The sequence below is a fragment of the Lactuca serriola genome, chromosome 5 (assembly GCF_051521515.1).
Source record: "Lactuca serriola cultivar US96UC23 chromosome 5, Lser_US96UC23_V15, whole genome shotgun sequence".
NCBI lineage: Eukaryota > Viridiplantae > Streptophyta > Magnoliopsida > Asterales > Asteraceae > Lactuca > Lactuca serriola.
The window spans coordinates 171,486,426-171,500,354 of NC_136412.1; positions in this window are offsets into that span (position 1 = coordinate 171,486,426).

Sequence of the window (13,929 nt, forward strand, 5' to 3'; positions counted from 1 at the left end):
GGGCCAAGGGTAAAATAGGAAAAGCGATGCTTTAGACTTCTTGCATGAACTAATGATTTTAGTTCGCTATGTTTTAAGTCAAAAGTAGTTACATAGGGTTGTGGGGCTCATCAATACCTTTCTGTACATATAAAGATTGACGAAAACGGAGTTGAAATGAAGAAGTTATTTGGGGGAAAAGTAGTCGCCACTGAGTGAAGATCAGATCTCCACGGTGTGGCAGTTGCCATGGAGTGGCAGTATGTCAGACCCAAGCCCATGATTTTTAGGGATTTCAACATATTTAAGCATAAGATTATGACTTTTTGGCCCTTTTATGAGCCTCCATCATATCTAGAACTCCTTAGGAGAAACCTTACCCTCCATCTTCACGATTTGAGCTCTCCCTCTCCCTTATCCTATTTTGGATGCTTTTTATGATATTTTGATGATGCTTAAAGATCAAGAAGGTTCTTTTGGTTGCAAGAAATGACGTTTCAAGTTTGGATCCATCAAAGGCACTACATTTTTGGACTATTGTGAGTATAAAAGTTCTAATCTTCCTATTTAGTTCTTTAGATATCTTCATTTGTGGTTTTTGGCGCTTTTGGTCCTTTTTAGGAGTGATATTGGAGTTGAGTGGACTCTAGCAACTTTGAATCAGTTTAGAATGCTTCTTGGACCTTATGTACTAGGAAATTTATGATCTTTTGCTTTCCCTTTTACCCATGCAAGTTATCTTGGTCCTTTAGGTCATTTTGGTGCATTAAAGTTTAGATCTTGAAAGCTTAAGACCTTATTATGGATAAATTTGGAAACTTTATCCATCTAAACATCATGTTGATTCAAATATGAAGGTTGGAGACTTGGACTTAATGGATTAAGTTGAGAAAGATGCATTGTTGGTACCTTTAAGACTTAAAGTCTAGACCTTAGTGGTTTGGACCATCCTAATGGATAAAGTTGGAAACTTTATCCATTATGAAGCTATTAGGAACCATATATGATGTTTTTAGCTTTGGTTCTTATGGATAAGCTCTTATTAAAGAAAATATTTTCTGACTTGAAACCACTGTGTGGACAAGGAAGGCTCACAACATGGTGGCGAGACTTATTACGTTTGGTTTGTCCGAACGTGGCCACGACGTGTTTTTCATGGGTTGCCCACGACGTAGGCTTTAACTGGAGTTGATTTTGGTGGTTGGCTTTTTAACCAATTTGACTTTTGGTCAAAATTGGGTGGAATTGAGTATTTGACTAAGGGCTAGTCTTGGTTTGGCTTTAGGAAGCTTAGGTTGGTCGTTCTGTTGTTAAGGTAGTTGTGGGACTTCTATTGAAGTAGTTCAGGAGAGTCTTCTCACTGTACTTGTGGGTCGAAGGCACCAATGTCGGCCCATTGGATTGTGTTATGTAGGGTGCTAGTTGTCTTTGTGATACTTACATGGAAGACCCCGGAGGTAGCCCATGGCATTTGTATGAAAGACCATAGGGGTAGCCCATGGCATTTTTGTGTAAGACCTTAGGGTAGCCAAGGCACTGCAAAGGAAGACCATGGGGGCAGCCCATGGTAATGGTATGAAAGACCATGGGGGTAGCCTATGGCACTTGTATGCAAGACCATGGGGGTATCCCATGGAAATGTATGTATGTTATGTGGTATTTTAGGGAACTCACTAAGCTTTGTACTTATGGTTTGTGGTTTGAAATGTTTTTGGGTACTTCTGATTTTAAAAGGAAGGGCCTGACTTGATCGCACTGCATCCCCTGGAGATTTATTTTTGTAGGATCCCATGGTAGATGACAAATGCAGAATTGAAGAATCAATGCATAATCGATAAGATCAAATCGAAAGTTTAATCACAATTTATATAGATATGGGATAAAGTACAAAAAATGTAAAAGCATGTGCTTTCTTACTACACTACTATGTTTCTCTAGAACTAGACTATAAATCTATACAATGGGAGCTCTCTCAAACCTATACATGGTATACTATACAAGTATATATAGGCAATCTCAACCCATAACCCATATCACAAAGGGAAAGCCTAAGACACCATCCAAGGAAGAGCTTTGCACCCTAACAATTCCACATTAAATGTTTATGATCTTACTCTGATGTTGTGAGAATACTTTATTCATTTTGGAATAATGAACGAATGGTTTTGACTTATTTGAAAAAGAAATTTTTACTCGGTATTTTTGGGACGTTACACTAATATTTTAATTTTTATGCAAAATGAACAAAATGAACAACTTCTCCAGAATATTAGCCAACTCATTCCATGTTGGGTCCGGACTAAATGCCCACTACATATAGCATTTTGGAATGTATGTTGAAATATCTTCATACTTCGGAGAAAGAATGACATACGATTTTGATGAGTTGGAGGTTATATGGGTTAGTTCTTCGTTTCTTTACTTGTACTTGTTTAATCTTTACTTTTAACTACAAAACTATAGTAAAAAATACGAAGAACGTGTCTATAATCGAAGAACAACTTTGAAATGTAGAGTTAGTTCATATTAGCTTTAGGTAGCTAATTATTTAGTGTTAGTAATGACCCAAAAACATTATATATATATATATATATATATATATATATATATATAAGTAGTTAGGTTAACAATTGCACTCTACTAGATACTCCAAAATGTTCGTACTCCTATTCCTGAATACGAAGTACTACTTCGGAATACGAAGAACAAGTTTGGAATGTGTAGAACAGTCTAAAATGAAACAATAAAAACAATCCATAATGATATTTAGTGTAATTTTGAAACTCGTTTCTTTATGCATTTTTCAGCAGGATCGCATTTCAATGCTTATCTTACAATGTCTTGCAAACTTACTATTGTTGTAGATATTCTTGGTAACTCAAGAAATGACCTTCATGCGAGGCTACCTTCTGACATACGTGCTTTGATAGATGGTTAGATATTCCTTTTGGGGGAGAAGGGGACACTTTTCTTATACATTACATATTCTGATAAGAAGTTGTCACAATTCCTCGAAGCAATGTAGATGAATGGTTTTTGAGATAGGGGACTTCAAGTTGATGTGTGGGAGGAAGGAATTCGTTCTTATCACCAGCTTCCAATTTGGTGATTTTTTTTGCAGCCACGAATTTCGATCATGCCTTTTGATTATTCGTCTTTAATATAGTCTGGACGAACAGGTCGATAAATATGGAACATGTAAAAAATGTTTTTGATATATCTCTTGATGATTTATCGGATAAGGATGCACTCTATGTGGGTCTGTTATATCTTTTGGACCTCAAGAGGAGTTTTTAGGATTGGCATCCAACATTGATGACCTCAAAAAGATATCATGTCGTTAACTTTTAAATATCATTCATAATTCTTTTATGTCATTCATACAAGAATAGGAATTTCACTATGCTCCCACTAGTTCTTAGTAAACACACATCGAGATGTTTGCTTTATATACACAAGTGGATCTTAAGCTCTACACATTTTGTTTAGGATAACATGGATTAAGAAAACCTCCAGGTTAAGCTATATAGATATCTTCTAGTAGATGTATATTAAGAAAAGCGGTTTTTCTTGAAATCTATTTGCTATATCTTATATTAAGAATATGAATTTGTAGTAAATAATATCCTAGTTGATCTAATCATAGCTACTTGTGAAAAAGGTTTGATCACAGTCAATGTCATGAGTATGATGAGGACCATAGTCAATGACATGAATATGAGAGAATCCGTTTACTACAAGTCTTGCTTTAAATGTGTATGGTTATCCATGTAATTTATTCTTTCTAGAAGAATCATTTACTCCTTCTAGCCTTGTTATAGGGATAAATTTTTAATCTAGCCCATACTTGATTCTCATATATGGATTAAATCTCATGTTTATGACTCTAAGTCATTTATCAGATTCGAGATCTGACATAGCATCCTGGTATTTGATGGATTTTCCAGAAACCATCAATGAAAGCTCATCAATGAGAGATTCCACATTTCTCAAGTCACAGATGATTTCTACCACTAATGCGAACAATCTGTGTTAGTGAATAACTATTATTCAAGTTCAACAATCCTTGTTAAAACTAGTGCCAACCATTACTACATAAGGTTATGGCTCTCGAGCTACTTCAAGTTCCATGTACCTCCTACTCGCTTTATCAATAGAAGCTTGCTTTCTACTAACTAAGCTTTCACAAGAATAATAAAACTTATTCTTGGTGGGGTTGCATATGATAATCTAAGCCCCATTTAGAGTATTATACAAATATGTTTAGTAGATTTTGGGTTTAGAAGCTTCAGTCCAACATCGGTTTCAAATCCATAAAACATTAAGTAAGATAAGGATGGAGCCTTTCCATACTAAATCTTATAAAGTGTCTAATCTACTTATTAGTTGGTATTTGTATTCAAGATACAATTAATAGTGATTGAATTATTATCCCAAAAAGATTAAATGAGGATATTTCTACAGAGTAGAAAGTAAATCATATCAAGTAAGATTTAATTCATCATTTATTATCATTAAGGCCTTAGATGGTTCTTACATGTTTGTATCTCAACTTTTGAAACCTTCAACAAAGATTTCACAATTATGCTTTACCATGTAAAATATAGTAAAACTACTATAGTTTTTAATAAAGTTGATTTGGTATCTTGTGCTTAATCTCAGACATTCATAAGAAAGGAAGTCATACTCCAAAGTATATAGTTCCTTAATTATTTTCTCTACACCTTAGTAAAAATATCATTAGGAATCCCTTTCTTGAAGTTGGAATATATGAATGCCATTTATATAATAAAGATAACAATCTCAAAGATGAGCTTGATTTAAAACAAGCTTAAGTCAAAAGTGTTCGCATATAGAACTTAATTTTATTTATGAAATGTTGATATTTACTTCACAACTCTATTAAGAGATCTAGTCTCATAAATAGAAGTTAATCATTTCATAATATAAATATTATCATTATGAAAAACAATTAAGTAAATGATCAAACATTTGAATAAAATAACTGAGACATAAATTTAGACATGCTAAATTGAAAAATACATTGTTCCAAAACAAATATTGTTTTACATTACAAGTAAATTATGTTCTAAGCATAAATAATAAACTAAACTCCGAGAGTGTAGTTCCTACTTGACTGTGCTCATCTGGTTACTCTTCAGTAAATATTTGCAAGCCATTTACAAATATTAGATTAGCATTTAAGTGCCAAGTACCTAATTGTTATATGAAAAGTATGAGTTCTATCTAGTAGATACTAGAAGTACTAGTCTCTTCCAGACTTTATTTCCAAATAAGAGGAGTAAATCCTCTTCTAGTGTCCAGTTTCTTCACAAAAGAAACAAGATCCATCTATGTGGGCTTTAGTAGATTTCTTGGGCTTAAATTTGTTCAATCCATAAAACATGGGCCTCCTGTATCACACAAGGTGATTCTTTTAGCCTTGCATTATTCCAATGTTTAAGTTAGATTTAAATAAAATATCATTGTGTTTATTGGAATATTTTTTGTCCTATTATATCATCAGATATATGTTTAAATTATCCAAGACTTCCTAGAAGTCATGAACAACTATTCTTAGCTTGATGTTAGAAGCATATTTAGCATCATAATGATGCCTTTACTAGGTATCATTTTCAGGTTTATAGCTTAAAGAAAATAGTTCAGGACTAGGGTCTTCAAGTGTATACAATTTCATATATCTTATATGATTGTCTCTTAAGACATGAACTAATTCATTCAAGTCGTATCTAGTGAATTTTATTGTTTCATTAAGTCATTAAAGAAAATGGCAATTCATGATAATGAGAATGGATTATTTAACTACAAAATTTAAAAAAAATCATTTAGTATTTTCAATATTTAATCTTTAATAATTAATATCCTTTTAGTTTCCAAAAACATTAATTATCGAAGTCTAGGATCCAAGTTGCAAAACAAATAAATAGTTAGGTATCTTTTATCCCATCCATTTGAATTCAACCCGGTAGATATCGATTATCAATTATTTCTTACTATATAATTCCTAGATTTATGGGATCGCTAATAACAAATTTTAATTAGACATTTTGATCTCATCTATGGCTCAGAACTCTCTTGCTTAGGTATCCTTTATCACAAAAGATTTCTGATCAAATCGTCTAATTTGAAAAACTTGTGTAATCGGCCTATAACTTGGTTATAGAAATCACAAAGACACCCCGACCATCAAAAGACAACACTAAGCAATTAGTATCCTTGATCCCACTAGTGCATACAAGAGAAGTGCGAGTGTTTTTCAAAAGGATTGTATAGATTTAAGGTTTGCAAAATAAGGGTCTTTATATGTTTTATAATTCTAGTTTAGAAACATATGATATCATGCTTATTACATGCATATAATAAACCATTGTATCAATTTTAATTTTTTTTTGAATAAGAAATCAGTATATGAATCTAAAAACATTTTAGTTATCATCGTACAACGAATGAGAAAACAAACAGGCAAAAAGTTGCGCTGCAAAACCCTTTTGTATGGTAAAAAACTAGTTTTTATATAATTTGACGCAATTCAATTTTAATAACCGGTATTAATTTTGAGTGCATTTGAACCTTTTATATCTTTGATAACACTTCATTTTATTACTTATATATTTGGAGTTTGTATAAGTTACAAATATCACCATTTTAAAACTTATAATGGAGTATTTCAAAATTTGTCGTTATTAACGATTTTATAAAAACTAAGTTTTATTTTTAAAATAATAACTTGTTACATCTTATGTCCAATTTTGAAAACCCAAACTCCATGTGACGTTTATTTTGTCAAAAAAATATTTTAGCATGTGAATAACTAATTTATCAACCACACATAATAATTGCATAAAATAAACAACACAAACATGCATAAAAAGATATGTGCATAAACATAGCCAACTAATGACATTTTTGTGAGCCAACACAAAAGATGCCAAGTCCATTCCTTAAGGGACATTTAAGAGGACCAAAAAAATTCTTGTAATGTTGTTGAAGAAGCTCTCACTTGAGTAAACACCAATTGTTTGCAAAGGATTGGAAAAACTTCTTGAATGCTAAAATTCAGCAACTGTCGCTAAAAGTCCAACAACCCTTTGTAAACTGCATTAGTGACACTTTTTAGAAAATGTCACTGAAATCCTGCACACCTTTTGGACTCGAAAATTGCTCTTTTGTCTTCAAAATGGTTCCAACTTCATCTCTTGTTACATTTTTGTACAAATAAATAATTCTAAAAACTAATCTATTAATTACAAAAATAAACCAAGAAAACTAATCTATTTAATTTATTACACACCATATGAATAAATAAATTATTACAACCATTTTTATAAAACAACCAGCACAACAACACAATAGACATAATGGTCCTTGGCTAGTTTATGCACATAATATACATTAACATACACATAAAAATGTTGGATTAGGTGTCTAAGACCATAACTATATTTGGTATGTACTTGACCTGGTTGTAGCATGGTCCTTTTGGGTTGCCTTCACCAAAGCAACTTGATTGGATGAATAATAGAGAAAGAGGTTATTATGGTTTATTAATATATTATATGAATAATATATTAAAGGAGAAATCATATTTGTTTAATTAATATTGGTCAAGAATTAATTAAGTAATTAATTTTGTGATCAAAAGGTATTAATTAAACCTGGGGGACTAATATTATAATTATTGGATAGTTGCAAAGTAGGGTAAGGAAACCATAGGGATAGGGTGGACGAATTCTTAGGGATATGGCCTTTAGAATTCGTCCAAGGTAGGGATTCCAGAAGATTCTTATGGGCTGCTTAGTGCCTAAGAAACCGGATAAATATTTGACTGAAACCCTAACTCCTCACCTATATAAGGACCTTCCTGGCTACCAAAATCGGCTACATGTAACCCTAAAAGTTCTAGGAGCCGATTTTTAGCCTTCCCTCTCTCTCTCTCTCTCTTGTCTTCTCTAATTGTTTTGGTGTTTGTGATCTATTAGAGGCACAACATTTGAGGTGCTAAGGTTCTTAAAGGCTCAAGTTCTTCAATAAACAATCAAGATAAATTTCTAACTAGTTTATTATATATGATTTCGATTTTTATGATATGCTAGATTAGGGTTTATGCAAGTCTTGGACAATTATGCATGTACAATTAGAAAAACATAGATCCAAGCATTAGGGTTTGCATGAACACCATAGGAATGTTGTTTTTCTCAAAACTCATTAGTGGTATTAGAGCTTAGGTTGTTTTTCTTTTGTATTTGATGCATATCTTAATCGTTCAAAGCAACCGGTTTTTCATTTTTTGCTTCTGCTTGGAGACCACGACGTGGCATAGATTGCCACAACGTGGTGGTGGGTCAGAGTGCCAAATTTCGGGATTTTGGCCTATTTTGGATTGGGATAATTACCAAAATTGTTTTTGATTAATAAAATCCGATGTTTATTAAACTTATATGATTATCCTCATCAAAATAGTATATAATTTCAAATTAATTAGATAATTATTGCCTTATATGATAACCCTAGTTATTTGAATTATTTGAATTATCTCATGTAATTGGATTAGGTCAAATTTAGATAATCACTAATTAATTGTTTAATTAAGTTATTTGTAATTTGATCTAGTTAGTTTTGAAAAGTTTCAAAATTTTCCCTCAAGTTTTGGAATTTAAATATTTTAATTAAAAAGTTTAATTTTGAAATATTTAAATTCTAAACCCTAGAATTTTACAAGTTCAAAATTCAACCTTATAGTATTATAATATTTAAGATTAATAATATATATGTGTATAAGATTACGCTAGTCTTACCGTTAGTATGCCTCATTCACGAAGCCGATCTATAAGGGGGGTATAAGGTTGCTGCCTATAAAATGGCAGTTTAATGGGTGTCCACTCTCACCCACCGCTTCCTTGATTGGTGGAGGGTCGTTAGCCGAAAGGGTAGGATAGGGCAACTAATTCCTCATTAAAAGTATATTGAATATATAAAGTAACTAAATGTTTTTATAAAATTCTCAATCTTGGTTACTTTAGGAAAAATGTGAAATGATGTTATTCCATGAAATTACACTTTGTATCCTTGCCAAGTCGTTAGTGGAGCGTGCGTGGATAACTGACACACTAATATGAACTAGCAATGATGGCAAAAGGTGACTCGATGTTTATCATAGATCAATGGAGCGTGTGTGGTTAAGCGGCACATTGACTAGGTTGTAAATAACATCGAAGGTACTAAGTAATTTGCATGGTTATTCACACCTTGTTTGTGATCCTCCGTATCCCAATCACAAACTTGAAGGAAATATAGAGATTTAAACATGCCATTGAAAAGTTCAATGAATCTTAAAAGATCTAGGAGTTTCAATACATTTAAAAGTCAATTCTTTTTCGTTTTTCATGGTGGAAATTAGTGAATCGTCATTCACTTACCTTCAAATTATTTGCAGTTTGGATTACGACATCACTCTTCTAAATTGTAAATAATGTTGTTGGATCCTAGCCCTAGTTTCTCATTTTGGGTGTTTAATTGGGGATTCTTATCTAATCAAACTTTGTCTCTTTTCTATTTCAGTTGTCTACTTCGAACAACAACGCTTCTGGCTCGACCCTTTCCAGCTCATTCTCACTCATGAACTTGTGTGGGAGGGCGATTTTCGATGGGACCAATTTCAATGATTGGATCCACAACATCCTCATGGTCACCCGCTACGAGGACAAGGAGTATGTTCTCGATAAGGAGCTAAAAGAGGTAAATGCCAACACTACTACTCCCGAAGAAATCGCTGCTTTCGAGGCTCACGAGCGAGATGCTATGAAAGTCCATTGCACCATGCTCGTGACCATGACTGTTGAACTTGAAAAGTCCTAAGAGGACTACTACCCCTACGAGATGCATCAAGATTTGATGGATAGGTACCATCAAAGCACGAGGTAGGAAAGGTACGAGATCATCGTTTCGATGATCACTACCAAAATGAAGGATAAAGAGTATGTCACGGACCACCTGTAGAAAATGCAGAGATACATGGACCACTTGTTGAAGTTAAATGTTAACTTCGATGAGGAGTTGGCCATATATATCATTCTTCACTCCTTACCTCCTTGTTACAACCAGTTCCGCATGACCTACCACATGAACAAGGAGGAGGTCACTCTAAGCAAGCTTCAAGGCCTGCTAAGGATTCTGAGAGTAGTCTGAAAGACAAATCCATTGCATCAACTCCTACTACCGCCTCCATCTTGGCAATTGGGCAAGGGAAGGGCAGGAAGAGGAAGGCTTCTTGTAAGAGCCACAAAGGAAAGTCCCATGATGACACCTCTTCTAGTGGAACCAAAGCTGGTCCCGCTGCACCCTCCTCCAACCCGAAGGATGCAGAGTGCTACTACTGCCACGAGAAAGGGCATTGGAAACGAAGTTTCCCAAAGTACTTGCAAGGTATCAAGGATGGGAAGATAAAGCCATCCTCCGCAGGTATTTATACTATTCATTCTAACAACTCACCACATGCTATGTCTTGGGTCCTTGATATAGGGTGTGGTTTTCACATTTATTATGATTTGGAGGGCCTAAGAAGAAGTAGGGATGTAAAGCATGGGAAGATAAACTTGATCATGGGGAATAGGAAAGCATCGCATGTCACCAAGATTGGAGTTTACTCTTTAGTTCTTAGTAGTGCGTTAGGTTTTGATTTGAATAATTGTTCTTGCTCATCAGAAATGACACGAAACATTATTTCTTTTCATGGTTTTTATAAAAAAAGGTTTTAGATTTTCGTTTGATAATGAAAAAGGCTCTATTAATTCTTTCTTGAATGGTTCTTTCTATTTTGAAGCATTGCCTTGTAATGGAATATATGAAACTGTGATGGTTGTAGACAACTTAGGAAATGATGTGTTGCATATCAATTCTTCCAATAGTTTGGACAAAGAATGCTTGTGGCATTGTTGTCTTGGACATGTTAACAAGAAACGCATAGCCCAACTCCAAAAGGATGGATTGTTCGAGTCATTCGACCTTATGGATGATGACGTGTGTGAGTCTTGTTTACTTGGAAAGATGACAAAGTCACCCTTCACTGGTACTTGTGAAAGGGGTGAGGGTTTATTGGATCTCATACATACCGATGTATGTGGGCCCTTTAGATCCACCACAAGGGATGCAAGTCGCTTCTATGTGACTTTTACCGATGATTATAGTAGATATGGATATATTTACTTAATCAAGCACAAGTCAGAAAACTTTGAAAAGTTTAAAGAGTTTAAACAAGAAGTGGAGAATCAGATGGGCAGGAAAATTAAGATGCTCCGATCTGATCGAGGTGGTGAGTACCTTAGTCTTGAATTCCACGATTACCTCAAGGAATACAGAATTGTTTCGCAATTGACGCCACCTAGGACACCATAGTTGAATGGTGTGGCTGAGAGGCGCAGTTGAACCTTATTGGATATGGTTCATTCCATGATGAGTCGTGCTTCGTTACCAATCCCATTTTGGGGGTATTCCTTAGAGACTGCCGCCCATATCCTTAATCTAGTCCTGACTAAGAAGGCTGCCAAAATACCTCACGAGATGTGGACAAGGAAAGCTCCCTCGTTGGCACATATCAAGGTTTGGGGTTGCGAGGATTTCTTAAGACGAGAGACTCACAAAAAGCTCGAGCATCGGCTACCCGCATAAGTCCTTTGGATATCTCTTCCATAGACCGAGTGACAATGTTGTCTTCGTTGCGAGGAGAGCGGTTTTCCGAGAGCAAGAACTCATAAGCCAAGAGGACTGTGGGAGGCAAATTGATCTTGAAGAGCTTCAAGAATCAAGCGATGAAGGAACCTCTAATGCTGGCGCTCAACCTGAGGAGGAAACTCCGGTTGAACCAATTGAGGAATCCCTACCTCTTAGACGTTCCAGTAGAGTTAGTGTTCCACCCATGTTGTATGGTTTTCATATAACAAGTGAGGGTGATATGTTTATTAGTGATAATACACTAGTAAATTTGGATGAACCTAACAGCTACAAGGAAGCCATGGTAGGCCCGGAGTCTGCGAAGTTGAAAGAGGCTATGGACAGCGAGATTCAGTCCATGTATGACAATCAAGTTTGGAACTTGGTTGACAATGTATTGGGTCGTAAGACGGTCGGGTGCAAATGGATTTTCAAGATAAGACCAATATGGGTGGGAAAGTACACACTTATAAGGCGCGATTGGTTTTGAAGGACTTTACTCAAACTCCTAGAGTTAACTATGATGAGACCTTCTCATCAGTAGCGAAGATAAAGTCTATAAGGGTTATGCTAGTCATAATTGTGTTTCATGATTATGAAATATGGCAGATGGATGTCAAAACCGCTTTCCTTAATGGAAAATTGGCTGAAGATGTTTACATGAGTCAACCAGAGGGTTTTGTCGATGCAAAACACCCTAATAGAGTGTGTAAGCTTGAGAAATCCATTTATGGATTGAAACAAGCATCTCGCAGATGGAATCTTTGTTTCGATGAGAAAGTCAAAGAGTTTGGCTTCATGTGAAGCAAGCATGAGTCATGTGTGTATGTCAAAGCCAGTGGGAGTAGAGTTAGCTTTCTTGTTTTATATGTCGATGGCATACTACTCATAGGAAACAACGTTCCAACATTGCAAGAAGTTAAGTCATGGCTTGGGAGGTGTTTCGCTATGAAGGACCTCAGAGAAGTTGCCTATATTCTTGGGATAAGGATAGTGAGGAACAAGAGTAAAAGACTAATAGGACTTAGTCAAAGTACTTACTTGGATAAAGTAATAAAGTGTTTTAGTATGGAGAATTCCAAGAAAGGGGAGTTACCAATCCAAAGCAATACCAAATTGAGTAAGACTCAAAGTCCGAGTACCGAAGCCAAGATAGCAGAGATGAGCCGATTACCTTATGCTTCCGCAATTGGCTCGATCATGTCTGCTATGACTTGTACTCGCCCTGATGTGGCCTTCGCTTTGAGCATGGTTAGCAGATATCAAGGGAACCCTGGTAGAGCACATTGGACCGCAGTCAACAATATTCTTAAGTACCTTCGGAGAACTAAGGAATGGTTTCTTATCCTTGGTGGGAGTGATGACTTAAGAGTGCGAGGGTATAGTGATGCCAGTTTTCAGACCAACCGAGACAACTTCCGCTCTCATTCGGGCTGGGTTTTTACCCTCAATGGGGGAGCAGTGACTTGGAAAAGTTCCAAGCAGGAGACCGTAGCTGATTCAACATGTGAATCAGAGTACATAGCAGTGAGCGAAGCGTCAAAGGAGGAAATATGGTTGAAGAACTTCATCAGAGACCTTGTAGTTGTGCCAGCCATAAAGGAGCCTATGGAGAATTTCTGCGATAATGAAGGTGCGGTTGCCTTAACCAAGGAACCAAGGGATCATGGCAGATCCAAGCATATTGACAGGAAATATCATTTCATTAGACATCGGGTAGAAGAGGGACTCCTCGTAGTAAAGAGGGCATCATCAGAAGAGAACCCAACAGATCCCCTTACGAAGGGACTGAGTAGGGTTAAGTACTTGCAGCACGTTAGGAGCATTGAGCTGAATGACGCTATTAGTTTTAGTGATTAAATAGCCATAGAATCTTGTAATAGATAAATTGTAATTTAGATTTTGATGATTGAATAAAGGAGTATTATTTATTAGTAATGTTATTGTCTTATGTCAATTATTTACTATTGTTTCATTTTGCATGTTTTGACTTCCTAAATAATAAGATTATTTAAACTATCCACAGGCGCTCATACTTTGGAAGTAGGTATGAAAGAAGATTGTCATGAATTGGTTTGTAGATTGTCTAAGTGTTTAGACATAGCAAAGATTTGCTGCAACGTTCATGAGTGCTCTTGAAATATGATTTGAGTATTGGATTAAACCCGCCCTCACTTGAATCACTTCATGCAATTAATCACAAGTGATTGCGAGACGATAATA